Source organism: Magallana gigas, chromosome 3 (genome assembly GCF_963853765.1).
Source record: "Magallana gigas chromosome 3, xbMagGiga1.1, whole genome shotgun sequence".
Classification (NCBI taxonomy): domain Eukaryota; kingdom Metazoa; phylum Mollusca; class Bivalvia; order Ostreida; family Ostreidae; genus Magallana; species Magallana gigas.
The window spans coordinates 3,466,936-3,483,852 of record NC_088855.1 but is presented as its reverse complement, the minus strand read 5'-3'; positions in this window follow the sequence as shown (position 1 = coordinate 3,483,852).

Sequence of the window (16,917 nt, the reverse complement as noted above, 5' to 3'; positions counted from 1 at the left end):
TTTTATTATTATTATTATTAGGGCTTTTCGACTTTCGGTCGAAAAGACCTATTGTTTTTGTCTTTTTTTATTAGGGCTTTTCGACTTTCGGTCGAAAAGACCTATTGTTTTTGTCTTTTTTTATTAGGGCTTTTCGACTTCGGTCGAAAAGACCTATTGTTATTCTTCTGTTTTTTATTATTCTTATTCTCGACAAAGTTTCGTCAGCGATTTTTTGAAAACGGAAAAACAGATTATAACAAGAATGCTATAATCTTATAGCGCTTTAATATGACACGCGTATGTAAGGTTTTGGACTTCCGGTTCCAGCACTTCCGGTTTTGACAAGGAAAATACTAAAAACTCAATGTAACATTATATCTTTATTATTTTTTGAGTTAGAGCATTCAAATTTAGGAATTAGATGCATCTTGTCGAGTTGAACAAAATCAAAAGCGTAGCCATTTCTCTATCTCTTACTATTTTTAAGATATTAAGGCTCAAACTTGAGAAAAGGGGGGATGAAAAACAAAAAAAAATTCAAAAGATCTTAGAAATTTAATAAGACGCCTAAGCATTGTTCAGATAGAACTATTTAACATATATTCCAAGTTTGAATAAAAAATATTGAGTACTTCCGGTTTTATGAGCCTATGAAAAATTGTCTATGGGAGTTTCAATGTTGAACTAAAATCACGCGTGATTCGTTTTCTCAAAAACTATATAAGTAAATATTACAATATTTTTTATGTGTAACGACACAACCAATGCGCAGACTGGAAAAGTTTTTGGGTAGACAACTTGAAAGAATAAGGGATCTGCAGGGGCCAACGTGCAAAACAGCCCTTTAGCTGTAACTTTTTTACCTTTCATCCGATATTAAAAATCTTTTCTGTTTATTGTTCAAAATAAAGAGTTCTATCTTAAAATTATGGTCCAAGGGGCCACTTTTTGACTCCGTATAGGGGTTTTGAAGACCCAAAGATCATCACTTGTTTTAATTTCAAAATGTATTTTAGTAAGCGTTATCTCGCTTTGCTGTAAGAATATAGAGCATAAATACTATAGGCATACCAAGTTTTGTGTCCCAGGAATGAATACTTACTTCAATATGATTTTTTGAAAATATTCCTCTGGAAATTAGAAGTGTAGCTACCTGTTAAGTTCTGGAGTTATCTTTCTTTTCACATTGCACTACTCAAAAGTTCGTTTCTAAGCAACTGGGGATACCAAGGCGTTTAGAACACTTGGAAACAAATTAGAGAATAATTTTTTTTTGAACATTTAATTAAAAAGGAACAATGGGGCTGTCGAAAAGCCCTTACTTTTTGTTGGAGACAAAAAAAGTTCTAGTTATTATTATTAGGGCTTTTCGACTTTCGGTCGAAAAGACCTATTGTTTTTGTCTTTTTTTATTATTATTATTATTTTAAGACAAATTTCTGTCAGCGATTTTTTGAAAACTGGAATAAATATTGATACAAGTATACATTGGTCTTAAAGCAAATATATCAATTCATGAAATGTAAGGTTTTCGATTTCCGGTTCCGGTACTTCCGGTTTTTACAAGGAAAATTGCAAAAAATGTTTGAAACTCAATTCTTTGTTTATTCTTTAATGTAGAGCATTCAAATTTTAGAATTACCTTTATCATAAATAGTTGTACAAAATTGTAAGCGCAGACAACTGTCTATCTCTTACCGTTTTTGAGATATGTAGTCCTAAATTTTAGATAAGGGGGGATGAAAAAACAAAAAAAATTCAAATGACCATTAAAAAATTATTTGACGCCTGAATATAAATAGGATAGAAGTAATAAATATATAGTCAAAGTTTCATTGAAAAGTATTGAGTACTTCCGGTTTTATGAGCCGATGAAAATTGTCTATGGGAGTTTCTATGTTAAATTGAATTCACGCGTGTAACGTTTTCTCAAACAGTTATCAAGCAAATATTTTTATATTTGATATTTGCAATAAGGGACCTAATACACAGACCGGAAAAGGTCCTGGAATAGAACTTCTGAAAAATAAGGGATCTGTAGGGATCAGTATTAAAAACAGCCCTTTAGCTGTATCTTTTTTATTATTCATCCAATTTTCAAAATAATTTCGGTTTATAGTTCAGAATAAAGAGTACAATTTAAAAATTATGGTCCGAGGGGCAACTTTTTGACTCCTTAGAGGGGTTTGAAGGGCCTAAAGGTCACAACTTGTTTAAATTTCAAAAAATTTTCTTGGAAGAGTTATCTCGCTTTGCTCCAAGAATGTAGAGCATAAATACTCTTGGCATACCAAGTTTTGCGTCCCAGGAATGAATACTTACTTTGAAATGATTTTTTGAAAATGTTCTTCTGAAAATTAGAAGTGTAGCTACTTGTTAAATTCTGGAGTTATCTTCCTTTTCACACTGCAGTACTCATAAACTCCTATCTTAGCAACTGGTTATACCGATGCGTTTAGAAAATTTGGAAATAGATTAGAGATATTTTTTTTTCGACACTTTAAATTAAAAAGGGAAACTGGGGCTGTCGAAAAGCCCTTACTTTTTGTTGAAGACAAAAAAAGTTCTAGTTATTATTATTATTTTTCTCGACAGATTTCTGTCAGCGATTTTTTGAAAACTGGAAGATATATTGATACAGTTTTGAGACGGTCTTACCGCAAATCTATCAATCTATGGAATGTAAGGTTTTTAACTTCCGGTTCCGGTATTTCCGGTTTTTACAAGGAAAAATGTAAAAATTGATTAAAACGCAATACTTTGTTTAGTTTTTATATTAAAATGTTCAATTTTTAGAATTAGATGCATCTTGTCCTTCTGTACGAAATTGTCAGCGTAGACATCTTTCTATATCTTACCGTTTTTGAGATATAAAGTCCTAAACTTTAGAAAAGGGGGGATGAGAAAGCAAAAAAATTAAAATGAGCTTTAAAAAATTATTTCACGCCTAAATATTTTCAACATAGATGTAATTAACATATATTCTAAGTTTCAATAAAATGTATTGACTACTTCCGGTTTTATAGGTCAATGAAAATCGCCTACGGGAGTTTCAATGTTAAACAAAAATCACGCGTGGTTCGTTTTCTCAAAAGGTTTTCAAGTAATTGCTACAATATTTCATTTTTATAATGACACACACAATCCGCAGACCTGAAAAAGTTTTGGGTAGACAACTCGAAAAAATTAGGGATCTGCAGGGGCCAACGTGCAAAACAGCTTTTTAGCTGTAACTTTTTTACCTTTCATCCGATTTTAAATTTTTTTTCAGTTTATTGTTTAGAATAAATAGTACAATTTAAAAATTATGGTCCGAGGGGCCACTTTTTGACTCCTTATAGGGGTTTGAAGGACCTAAAGATCAGAACTTGTTCAAATTTCAAATTTTTTTTAGGAAGAGTTGTCTCGCTTTGTTGAAAGAATAAGGAGCATTAATACTGTAGACATACCAAATTTAGTGTCCGGGGAATGAATACTTACTTCAATATGATTTTTTGAAAATACTTTTCTGGAAATTAGAAATATAGCTACCTGTAAAGTTCTGGAGTTATCTTTCTTTTCACACTGCACTACTCATAAGTTGCTATCTAAGCAACTTGGGATACCAAGGCGTTTAAAACACTTGGAAATAAACTAGAGAATATTTTTTTTAAACATTTAATTAAAAGGGGATAATGGGGCTGTCGAAAAGCCCTTACTTTTTGTTGAAGACAAAAAAAAGTTCTAGTTATTATTATTATTTTTCTCGACAGATTTTTGTCAACGATTTTTTGAAAACTGAAAGCAATATTGATACAATTTTGAAATGGTCTTACAGCAAATTTCTTATTCCATGGAGTGAAAGGTTTTTGATTTCCGGTTCCGGTACTTCCGGTTTTTACAAGGAAAAATGTAAAAATTGATTAAAACGCGATGCTTTGTTTAGTGTTTATATTAGATTGTTCAACTTTTAGAATTAGATGCATCTTGTCTTGCTGTACAAAATTGTAAGCGTACACAACTTTCTATATCTTACCGTTTTTGAGATATAGAGTCCTAAACTTTGAAAAAGGGGGGATGAAAAAACAAAAAAATTCAAATGACCTTTAAAAAATTATTTAACGCCTAAATTTTACTAACATAGATGTAATTAACATATATTCTAAGTTTCATTAAAATATTATGACTACTTCCGGTTTTATAGGTCAATGAAATCGCCTATGGGAGTTACAATGTTAAACAAAAATCACGCGTGGTTCGTTTTCTCAAAAGGTTTTCAAGTAATTGCTACAATATTTCATCTGTATAATGACACACACAATCCGCAGACCGGAAAAGGTTTTGGGTAGATAAATCGGAAGAATAAAGGATCTGCAGGGGCCAACGTGCAAAACAGCCTTTGAGCTGTAACTTTTTTACCTTTCATTCAATTTCCAAAATCTTTTCAGTTTATTGTTCAGAATAAAGAGTAAAATCTTAAAATTATGGTCCGAGGGGCCACTTTTTGACTCCTTATAGGGGTTTGAAAGGCCTAAAGATCACAACTTGTTTAAATTTCAAAAAAAAAAAAAATCAAAAAGAGTTATCCCGCTTTGCTCTTAGAAAACAGAGCGTAAATACTGTAGGCATACCAAATTTTGTGTCTGAGGAATGAATACTTATTTCAATATGATTTTTGGTAAATATTCTTCTGGAAATTAGAAGTGTAGCTACCTGTAAAGTTCTGGAGTTATCTTTCTTTTGACATTGCACTACTCATAAGTTCCTATCTAAGTAACTGGTTAAACCAAGGCGTTAAAAAAATCGGAAAAAGATAGAGATTAATTTTTTTGAACATTTGATTAAAAAAGGATTATGGGGCTGTCGAAAAGCCCTTACTTTTTGTTGAAGACAAAAAAAGTTCTAGTTATTATTATTAGGGCTTTTCGACTTTCGGTCGAAAAGACCTATTGTTTTTGTGTTTTTTTATTAGGGCTTTTCGACTTTCGGTCGAAAAGACCTATTGTTTTTGTCTTTTTAGGGCTTTTCGACTTTCGGTCGAAAAGACCTATTGTTTTTGTGTTTTTTTATTATTATTATATTATTATTATTATTATTTTTCTCGACAGATTTCTGTCAGCGATTTTTTGAAAACTGGAAGATATATCGATACAATTTTTCAACGGTCTTATAGCAAATTTTCCACTCTATGAAATGTAAGGTTTCAGATTTCCGGTTCCGGTACTTCCGGTTTTTACAAGGAAAATAGCAATAATTGATTGAAACTCAATATTTTGATTATTTTTCAATCCAGAACGTTCAAACTTTAGAATTACATTTATCATAACTAGTTGTACAAAATTGTAAGCGTAGGCAACTTTCTATATCTTACCGTTTTTGAGATATAAAGCCCTAAACTTTAGAAAAGGGGGGATGAAAAAACAAAAAAATTCAAATGACATTTAAAAGGTTAAATGACGCCTGAATATTATTAAGATTGAAGTTATTAACATACATTCCGAATTTTGTAAAAATATGTTGACTACTTCCGGTTTTATAGGTCGGTGAAATCGTCTATGGGAGTTTCAATGTTAAACAAAAATCACGCGTCATTCGTTTTCTCAAAAAGTTTCCATTTAAATATTACAATATTTTATCTGTATATTGAGACACACACTCCGCAGACCGGAAAAAGTTTTGGGTACACAATTCTTAAAAATAAGGGGTCTACAGGGGCAATCGTGCAAAACAGCCTTTCAACTGTAACTTTTTTATTTTTCATCCGATATTTAAAATCTTTTCGGCTTATAGTTGAGAGTAGAGAGTACAATTTAAAAAATATGGTCCGAGGGGCCACTTTTTGACTCCTTAAAGGGGTTTTGTAGGCCCAAAGATCACATCTTGTTTAAATTTCAAAATTATTTTTTGGAAGAGTTATCTCGCTTTGCTCCAAGAATGTACAGCATAAATACTCTTGGCATACCAAGTTTTGCGTCCCAGGAATGAATACTTACTTTGGAATGATTTTTTTGAAAATATTCTTCTGAAAATTAGAAGTGTAGCTACTTTTTAAATTCTGGAGTTATCTTTCTTTTCACACTGCAGTAGTCATAAACTCCTATCTAAGCAACTGGTTATACCGAGGCGTTTAGAAAATTTGGAAATAGATTAGAGATATTTTTTTTTTCGACACTTTAAATTAAAAAGGGAAACTGGGGCTGTCGAAAAGCCCTTACTTTTTGTTGAAGACAAAAAAAGTTCTAGTTTTATTATTATTATTTTCTCGACAGTTTTTTGTCAACGATTTCTATAAAACTGGAAGGTATATAGATACAATTATGCAACGGTCTTACAGCAAATATATTAATCTATGAAAAGTAAGGTTTTGAACTTCCGGTTACGGTACTTCCAGTTTATATAAGGAAAATTGTAAAAATTGAACGAAACGCAATATTTTGTTTACTTTTTGAATTAGAACGTTCAGCTTTTGGAATTAGATACATCTTGTCCTGTTGTACAAAATTGTAAGCGTAGACAACTTTCTATATCTTACCGTTTTTGAGATATTAAATCCTAAACTCTAGAGAAGGGGGGGATGAAAAACAAAAAAATTCAAATGACCTTTAAAAATTTAAATTATACCTTACTCTTGTTAAGATAGAAGTAATAAACGTACATTCCGAGTTTCATTGACATATATAGACTACTTCCGGTTTTATAGGTCGATGAAAATCACCTATGGGAGTTTCAATGTTAAACAAAAATCACGCGTCGTTCGTTTTCTCAAAAAGTTTTCAAGTGACCATTACGATATTTCAGATGTATAATGGTACACACAATGCGCAGACCGGAAAAGTTTTTGGGTAGACAATTTGAGAAAATTAGGGATCTGCAGGGGCCAACGTACAAAACAGCACTTAAGCTGTAACTTTTTTATTCCTCTTCCAATTTTAAAAATCTTTTCAGTTTATGGTTAGGAATAAAGAGTACAATCTTAAAATTATGGTCCGAGGGGCCACTTTTTGACTCCTTAGAGGGGTTTGGAAGGCTCAAAGATCATCACTTGTTGAAATTTCAAAATGTTTTTTAGAAAGAGTTATCTCGCTTTGCTGTAATAATATAGAGCATAAGTACTATAGGCATACCAAGTTTTGTGTCCCAGGAATGAATACTTTCTTCAATATGATTTTTTGAAAATATTCCTCTGGAAATTAGAAGTGTAGCTACCTGTAAAGTTCTGGAGTTATCTTTCTTTTCACATTGCACTACTCATAAGTTCCTATCTAAGCAACTGGAGATACCAAGGCGTTTAGAACACTTGGAAATAAATAAGAGAATAATTTTTTTTTTAACATTTAATTAAAAAGGGCTAATGGGGCTGTCGAAAAGCCCTTACTTTTTGTTGAAGACAAAAAAAGTTCTAGTTATTATTATTATTATTAGGGCTTTTCGACTTTCGGTCGAAAAGACCTATTGTTTTTGTGTTTTTTTATTATTATTATTATTATTATTATTTTTCTCGACAGATTTCTGTCAGCGATTTTTTGAAAACTGGAAGATATATCGATACAATTTTTCAACGGTCTTATAGCAAATTCTCCACTCTATGAAATGTAAGGTTTCAGATTTCCGGTTCCGGTACTTCCGGTTTTTTACAAGGAAAATAGCAATAATTGATTGAAACTCAATATTTTGATTATTTTTCAATCCAGAACGTTCAAACTTTAGAATTACATTTATCATAACTAGTTGTACAAAATTGTTGGCAACTTTCTATATCTTACCGTTTTTGAGATATAAAGCCCTAAACATCAAAAAAGGGGGGATGAAAAAACAAAAAAATTCAAATGACATTTAAAAGGTTAAAAGACGCCTGAATATTATTAAGATGGAAGTTATTAACATACATTCCGAGTTTTGTAAAAATATGTTGACTACTTCCGGTTTTATAGGTCGGTGAAATCGTCTATGGGAGTTTCAATGTTAAACAAAAATCACGCATCATTCGTTTTCTCAAAAAGTTTCCATTTAAATATTACAATATTTTATCTGTATATTGAGACAAACACTCCGCAGACCGGAAAAAGTTTTGGGTACACAATTCTTTAAAATAAGGGGTCTACAGGGGCCATCGTGCAAAACAGCCTTTCAACTGTAACTTTTTTATTTTTTATCCGATTTTTAAAATCTTTTCGGCTTATAGTTGAGAGTAGAGAGTACAATTAAAAAAATATGGTCCTAGGGACTACTTTTTGACTCCTTAAAGGGGTTCTGAAGGCCCAAAGATCACATCTTGTTTAAATTTCAAAATTATTTTTTGGAAGAGTTATCTCGCTTTGCTCCAAGAATGTAGAGCATAAATACTCTTGGCATACCAAGTTTTGCGTCCCAGGAATGAATACTTACTTTGGAATGATTTTTTTGAAAATATTCTTCTGAAAATTAGAAGTGTAGCTACTTTTTAAATTCTGGAGTTATCTTTCTTTTCACACTGCAGTACTCATAAACTCCTATCTAAGCAACTGGTTATACCGAGGCGTTTAGAAAATTTGGAAATAGATTAGAGATATTTTTTTTTTCGACACTTTAAATTAAAAAGGGAAACTGGGGCTGTCGAAAAGCCCTTACTTTTTGTTGAAGACAAAAAAAAGTTCTAGTTATTAGGGCTTTTCGACTTTCGGTCGAAAAGACCTATTGTTTTTGTCTTTTATTATTATTAGGGCTTTTCGACTTTCGGTCGAAAAGACCTATTGTTTTCGTCTTTTTTAGGGCTTTTCGACTTTCGGTCGAAAAGACCTATTGTTTTTGTCTTTTTTTATTATTATTATTTTAAGACAAATTTCTGTCAGCGATTTTTTGAAAACTGGAAGAAATACTGATACAAGTACACATTGGTCTTAAAGCAAATATAACAATATATGAAATGTAAGGTTTTCGATTTCCGGTTCCGGTACTTACGGTTTTTACAAGGAAAATTGCAAAAAATGTTTGAAACTCAATTCTTTGTTTATTCTTTAATGTAGAGCACTCAAATTTAAGAATTACCTTTATCATAAATAGTTGTACAAAATTGTAAGCGTAGACAACTTTCTATGTCCTACCGTTTTTGAGGTATTAAATCCTAAACTTTAGAAAAGGGGGGGATGAAAAAAACAAAAAAAATTCAAATGACCATTAAAACATTATTTGACGCCTGAATATAAATAGGATGGAAGTAATTAATATATAGTCAAAGTTTCATTGAAAAGTATTGAGTACTTCCGGTTTTATGAGCCGATGAAAATTGTCTATGGGAGTTTCTATGTTAAATTGAAATCACGCGTGTAACGTTTTCTCAAACAGGTATCAAGCAAATATTTTTATATTTTGTATTTGCAATAAGGGACCTAATGCGCAGACCGGAAAAGGTCCTGGAAAAGAACTTCTGAAAAATAAGGGATCTGTAGGGATCAGTATTAAAAACAGCCCTTTAGCTGTATCTTTTTTATTATTCATCCGATTTTCAAAATCATTTCGGTTAATAGTTCAGAATAAAGAGTACAATTTAAAAATTATGGTCCGAGGGGCTACTTTTTGACTCCTTATAGGGGTTTGAAGGGCCTAAAGATCACAACTTGTTTAAATTTCAAAAAATTTTCTTGGAAGAGTTATCTCGCTTTGCTCTAAGAATGTAGGGAACAAATACTCTTAGCATACCAAGTTTTTCGTGCAATGAATGAATACTTACTTTGGAATGATTTTTTGAAAATATTCTTCTGAATATTACAGGTGTAGCTTCTTCTTAAATTCTGGAGTTATCTTTCTTTTCACACTGCAGTACTCATCAATTCCTCTCTAAGCAACTGGTTATACCGAGGCGTTTAGAAAATTTGGAAATAGAATAGAGATATTTTTTGGACACTTTAAATAAAAAAGGGAAACTGGGGCTGTCGAAAAGCCCTTACTTTTTGTTGAAGACAAAAAAAGTTCTAGTTTATTATTATTATTTTTCTCGACAGATTTCTGTCAGCGATTTTTTGAAAACTGGAAGGATTACTAATAGAAGTATACATTGGTCTTAAAGCAAATATATCAATTCATGAAATGTAAGGTTTTCGATTTCCGGTTCCGGTACTTCCGCTTTTTACAAGGAAAATTGCAAAAAATGTTTGAAACTCCGTTCCTTGTTTATTTTTTAATGTAGAGCAATCAAATTTTAGAATTACCTTTATCATAAATAGTTGTACAAAATAGTAAGTGTAGACAACTTTCTATCTCTTACCGTTTTTGAGATATTAAGTCCTAAACTTTAGAAAAGGGGGGATGAAAAAACAAAAAAATTCAAATGACCTTTCAAAATTTTTTTGATGCCTGGATATTATTAAGATAAAAGTAATTAAGATATATTCAAAGTTTCATTGAAAAGTATTGAGTACTTCCGGTTTTATGAGCCGATGAAAATTGTCTATGGGAGTTTCTATGTTAAATTGAATTCACGCGTGTAACGTTTTCGCAAACAGTTTTCAAGCAAATATTTTTATATTTTGTATTTAAAATAAGGGACCTAATGTGCAGACCGGAAAAGGTCCTGGAAAAGAACTTTTGAAAAATAAGGGATCTGTAGGGGTCAGTATTAAAAACAGCCCTTTAGCTGTATCTCTTTTATTATTCATCCGATTTTCAAACTCCTTTAGGTTAATAGTTCAGAATAAAGAGTACAATCTAAAAATTATGGTCCGTGGGGCCACTTTTTGACTCCTTATGGGGGTTTGAAGGGCCTAAAGATCAGAACTTGTTTAAATTTCAAAATTATTTCTTGGAAGAGTTATTTCGCTTTGCTCTAAGGATGAAGAGCAAAAATACTCTTAGCATACCAAGTTTTGCGTCCAAGGAATGAATACTTACTTTGGAATGATTTTTTGAAAATATTCTTCTGAAAATTACAGGTGTAGCTACTTGTTAAATTCTGGAGTTATCTTTCTTTTCACACTGCAGTACTCATAAATTCCCATTTAAGCAACTGGTTATACCGAGGCGTTTAGAAAATTTGGAAATAGACTAGAGATATTTTTTTTTGACACTTTAAATAAAAAAGGGAAACTGGGGCTGTCGAAAAGCCCTTACTTTTTGTTGAAGACAAAAAAAGTTCTAGTTATTATTATTATTATTATTATTTTTCTCGACAGATTTCTGTCAGCGATTTTTTGAAAACTGGAAGATATATTGATACAGTTTTTAGACGGTCTTACAGCAAATCTATCAATCTATAAAATGTAAGGTTTTTAACTTCCGGTTCCGGTACTTGCGGTTTTTACAAGGAAAAATGTAAAAATTGATTAAAACGCAATATTTTGTTTAGTTTTTATATTAGAATATTCAACTTTTAGAATTAGATGCATCTTGTCTTTCTGTACAAAATTGTCAGTGTAGACAACTTTCTATATCTTACCGTTTTTGAGATATAAAGTCATAAACTTTAGAAAAGGGGGGATGAGAAAGCAAAAAAATTTAAATTAGCTTTAAAAAATTATTTTACGCCTCAATATTTTTAACATAGATGTAATTAAGATATATTCTAAGTTTCATTAAAATATATTGACTACTTCCGGTTTTATATGTCAATGAAAATCGCCTACAGGAGTTTCAATGTTAAACAAAAATCACGCGTGGTTCGTTTTCTCAAAAGGTTTTCAAGTAATTGCTACAATATTTCATCTTTATAATGACACACATAATCCGCAGACCTGAAAAAGTTTTGGGTAGACAACTCGAAAAAATTAGGGATCTGCAGGGGCCAACGTGCAAAATAGTCTTTTAGCTGTAACTTTTTTACCTTTCATCCGATTTTAAAATTTTTTTCAGTTTATTGTTTAGAATAAAGAGTACAATTTTAAAAGTATGGTCCGAGGGGCCACTTTTTGAGTCTTTATAGGGGTTTGAAGGACCTAAAGATCAAAACTTGTTCAAATTTCAAATTTTTTTTTAGAAAGAGTTGTCTCGCTTTGTTGTAAGAATAAGGAGCATTAATACTGTAGGCATACCAAATTTTGTGTCCGGGGGGTGAATACTTACTTCAATATGATTTTTTGAAAATATTTTTCTGGAAATTTAAAGTGTAGCTACCTGTAAAATTCTGGAGTTATCTTTCTTTTCACATTGCACTACTCATAAGTTGCTATCTAAGCAAACTTGGGATACCAAGGCGTTTAGAACACTTGGAAAAAACTAATTTTTTTTTTAACATTTAATTAAAAAGGGATAATGGGGCTGTCGAAAAGCCCTTACTTTTTGTTGAAGACAAAAAAAGTTCTAGTTATTATTATTATTATTATTTTTCTCGACAGATTTCTGTCAGCGATTTTTTGAAAACTGGAAAATATATCGATACAATTTTTCAACGGTCTTATAGCAAATTTTCCACTCTATGAAATGTAAGGTTTCAGATTTCCGGTTCCGGTACTTCCGGTTTTTACAAGGAAAATAGCAATAATTGATTGAAACTCAATATTTTGATTATTTTTCAATCCAGAATGTTCAAACTTTAGAATTACATTTATCATAACTAGTTGTACAAAATTGTAAGCGTAGGCAACTTTCTATGTCTTACCGTTTTTGAGATATAAAGCCCTAAACTTCAGAAAAGGGGGGATGAAAAAACAAAAAAATTCAAATGACATTTAAAAGGTTAAATGACGCCTGAATATTATTAAGATTGAAGTTATTAACATACATTCCGAGTTTTGTAAAAATATGTTGACTACTTCCGGTTTTATAGGTCGGTGAAATCGTCTATGGGAGTTTCAATGTTAAACTAAAATCACGCGTCATTCGTTTTCTCAAAAAGTTTCCATTTAAATATTACAATATTTTATCTGTATATTGAGACACACACTTCGCAGACCGGAAAAAGTTTTGGGTACACAATTCTTAAAAATAAGGGGTCTACATGGGCCATCGTGCAAAACAGCCTTTCAACTGTAACTTTTTTATTTTTCATCCGATATTTAAAATCTTTTCGGCTTATAGTTGAGAGTAGAGAGTACAATTTAAAAAACATGGTCCGAGGGGCCACTTTTTGACTCCTTAAAGGGTTTTTGTAGGCCCAAAGATCACATCTTGTTTAAATTTCAAAATTATTTTTTGGAAGAGTTATCTCGCTTTGCTCCAAGAATGTAGAGCATAAACACTCTTGGCATACCAAGTTTTGCGTCCCAGGAATGAATACTTACTTTGGAATGATTTTTTTTGAAAATATTCTTCTGAAAATTAGAAGTGTAGCTACTTTTAAAATTCTGGAGTTATCTTTCTTTTCACACTGCAGTACTCATAAACTTCTATCTAAGCAACTGGTTATACCGAGGCGTTTAGAAAATTTGGAAATAGATTCGAGATATTTTTTTTTCCCACACTTTAAATTAAAAAGGGAAACTGGGGCTGTCGAAAAGCCCTTACTTTTTGTTGAAGACAAAAAAAGTTCTAGTTATTATTCTTTTTCTCGACAGAATTTCCGTCAGCGATTTTTTTAAAACGGAAAGGATTTCAGAAATAACTAAACAATAGTCTTATAGCATTTTTAAATGTCACCAGTATGTAAGGTTTTGGACTTCCGGTTCCGGTACTTCCGGTTTACACAAGCAAAATAGTAGAAATTAAATGAATCAATATATTGTTTTTATTCTTAAAGGAAATTCGTTGTAATTTTACAGTTAGATCAACCATGTCGAGTTGTTTAAAAAGTAAACCGGCGGCGAGTTTCTATCTCTTATCAATTTTGAGATTTTAGGCCTCAAACTTGAGAAAAGGGGGGATGAAAAAATAAAAAACTCAGAAAAGCTTAGGAATGTTCTAAGACGGATATATATTGTTTCAATAAATGTTATTAAGATATATTCCAAGTTTCATTGAATAGTAATGAGTACTTCCGGTTTTATGAGCCGATGAAAATTGTCTATGGGAGTTTCTATGTTAAATTGAATTCACGCATGTAACGTTTTCTCAAACAGTTTTCAAGCAAATATTTTTATATTTTGTATTTGCAATAAGGGACCTAATGCACAGACCGGAAAAGGTCTTGGGGAAAAAAATCCGAAAAATAAGGGAGCTCAAGGGGTCAATATTAAAAACGGCTCTTCAGCTGTAATTTTTTTATTGTTTATCCGATTTTCAAAATCTTTTCGGTTTATAGTTCATTATAAAGAGTACAATTTAAAAAATATGGTCCGAGGGGCCACTTTTTGACTCCTTATAGGGGTTTTAAGGGTCTGAAACTGATAACTTTATCACAAATCAATTTCAAGAGTTATCTCGCTTTGCTCAATGAATGATTAGGATAGATATTGTTTAAATAAACGTAATTAAGATATATTCAAAGTTTCATTGGATGGTATCGAGTACTTCCGGTTTTATGGGTCGATAAAAATTGTCTATGGGAGTTTCTATGTTAAATTGAATTCATGCATGTAACGTTTTCTCAAACAGTTTTTAAGCAAATATTTTTATATTTTGTACTTGTAATGAGGGACTAAATGCGCAGACTGGAAAATGTCTGAGGAAAAAAATTCCGAAAAATAAGGGACCTGAAGGGGTCAGTATTAAAAACAGCCCTTTAGCTATAACTTTTTTATTACTTATCCAATTTTCAAACTCTTTTCAGTTATTAGTTTAGAATAAAGAGTACAATTTAAAAATCATGGTCCAATGGGCCACATTTTGACTCCTTATAGGGGTTTTAAGGGCCTGAAAATGACAACTTTATCCCATTTCAAAAAATTAAAATTCAAGAGTTATCTCGCTTTGCTCAATGAATGATTAGCATTAGAGCTTTTGGCATACTAAATCTCTTGAATCTTAAATGAGTACTTTGTTATATATGAATTTTTAGAACTTTTATTTCAGGAAACATACGATATAGTTGGATAAAAAATTCTGAAGTTGTCTTTCTTTGGGCATTTAATTTCTGAAATGTTAACGTGTGGGTATATGCTCATGATATCTTCCTAATTTTTTATATACAGATTCAATGAGAGAAAATACGATAAATTTAATTAAGGGGTTTTAAGGGCTGTCGAAAAGCCCTTCCTTTTTGTTGGAGACAAAAATAGGTCTAGTTAGGGCTTTTCGACTTTCGGTCGAAAAGACCTATTGTTATTCTGATGTTTTATTATTATTATTATTATTAGGGCTTTTCGACTTTCGGTCGAAAAGACCTATTGTTATTCTGATGTTTTATTAGGGCTTTTCGACTTTCGGTCGAAAAGACCTATTGTTTTTGTCTTTTTTTATTAGGGCTTTTCGACTTTCGGTCGAAAAGACCTATTGTTTTTGTCTTTTTAGGGCTTTTCGACTTTCGGTCGAAAAGACCTATTGTTTTTGTCTTTTTTTATTATTATTATTATTATTATTATTTTTCTCGACAGATTTCTGTCAGCGATTTTTTGAAAACTGGAGGATATATTGATACAGTTTTGTGACGGTCTTACCGCAAATCTATCAATCTATGGAATGTAAGGTTTTTAACTTCCGGTTCCGGTACTTCCGGTTTTTACAAGGAAAAATGTAAAAATTGATTAAAACGCGATACTTTGTTTAATTTTTATATTAGAATGTTCAACTTTTAGAATTAGATGCATCTTGTCTTTCTGTACAAAGTTGTCAGCGTAGACAACTTTCTATATCTTACCGTTTTTGAGATATAAAGTCCTAAACTTTAGAAAAGGGGGGATGAGAAAGCAAAAAAATTTAAATGAGCTTTAAAAAAATCTTTAACGCCTAAATATTTTTAACATAGATGTAATTAACATATATTCTAAGTTTCAATAAAATATATTGACTACTTCCGGTTTTATAGGTCAATGAAAATCACCTACGGGAGTTTCAATCTTAAACAAAAATCACGCGTGGTTCGTTTTCTCAAAAGGTTTTCAAGTAATTGCTACAATATTTCATCTTTATAATGACACACACAATCTGCAGACCTGAAAAAGTTTTGGGTAGACAACTCGAAAAAATTAGGGATCTGCAGGGGCCAACGTGCAAAACAGCCTTTTAGCTGTAACTTTTTTACCTTTCATCCGATTTTAAAAATCTTTTCAGTTTATTGTTTAGAATAAAGAGTACAATTTACAATTTATGGTCCGAGGGGCCACTTTTTAAGTCCTTAAAGGGGTTTGAAGGACCTAAAGATCAGAACTTGTTGAAATTGCAATTTTTTTTTTTAGAAAGAGTTGTCTCGCTTTGTTGTAAGAATAAGGAGCATTAATACTGTAAGCATACCAAATTTGGTGTCCGGGGAATGAATACTTACTTCAATATGATTTTTTGAAAATATTTTTCTGGAAATTAGAAATATAGCTACCTGTTAAGTTCTGGAGTTATCTTTCTTTTCACATTGCACTACTCATAAGTTGCTATCTAAGCAACTTGGGATACCAAGGCGTTTAGAACACTTGGAAATAAACTAGAGAATATTTTTTTTGAACATTTAATTAAAAGGTGATAATGGGGCTGTCGAAAAGCCCTTACTTTTTGTTGAAGACAAAAAAAAGTTCTAGTTTTATTATTATTATTATTATTATTATTTTTCTCGACAGATTTCTGTCAGCGATTTTTTGAAAACTGGAAGATATATTGATACAGTTTTGTGACGGTCTTACCGCAAATCTATCAGTCTATAGAATGTAAGGTTTTTAACTTCCGGTTCCGTTACTTCCGGTTTTAACAAGGAAAAATGTAAAAATTGCTTAAAACGCAATACTTTGTTTAGTTTTTATATTAGAATGTTCAACTTTTAGAATTAGATGCATCTTGTCTCTCTGTACAAAATTGTCAGCGTGCACAACTTTCTATATCTTACCGTTTTTGAGATATAAAGTCCTAAACTTTAGAAAAGGGGGGATGAGAAAGCAAAAAAATTTAAATGAGCTTTAAAAAATTATTTAACGCCTAAATATTTTTAACATAGATGTAATTAACATATATTCTAAGTTTCAATAAAATATG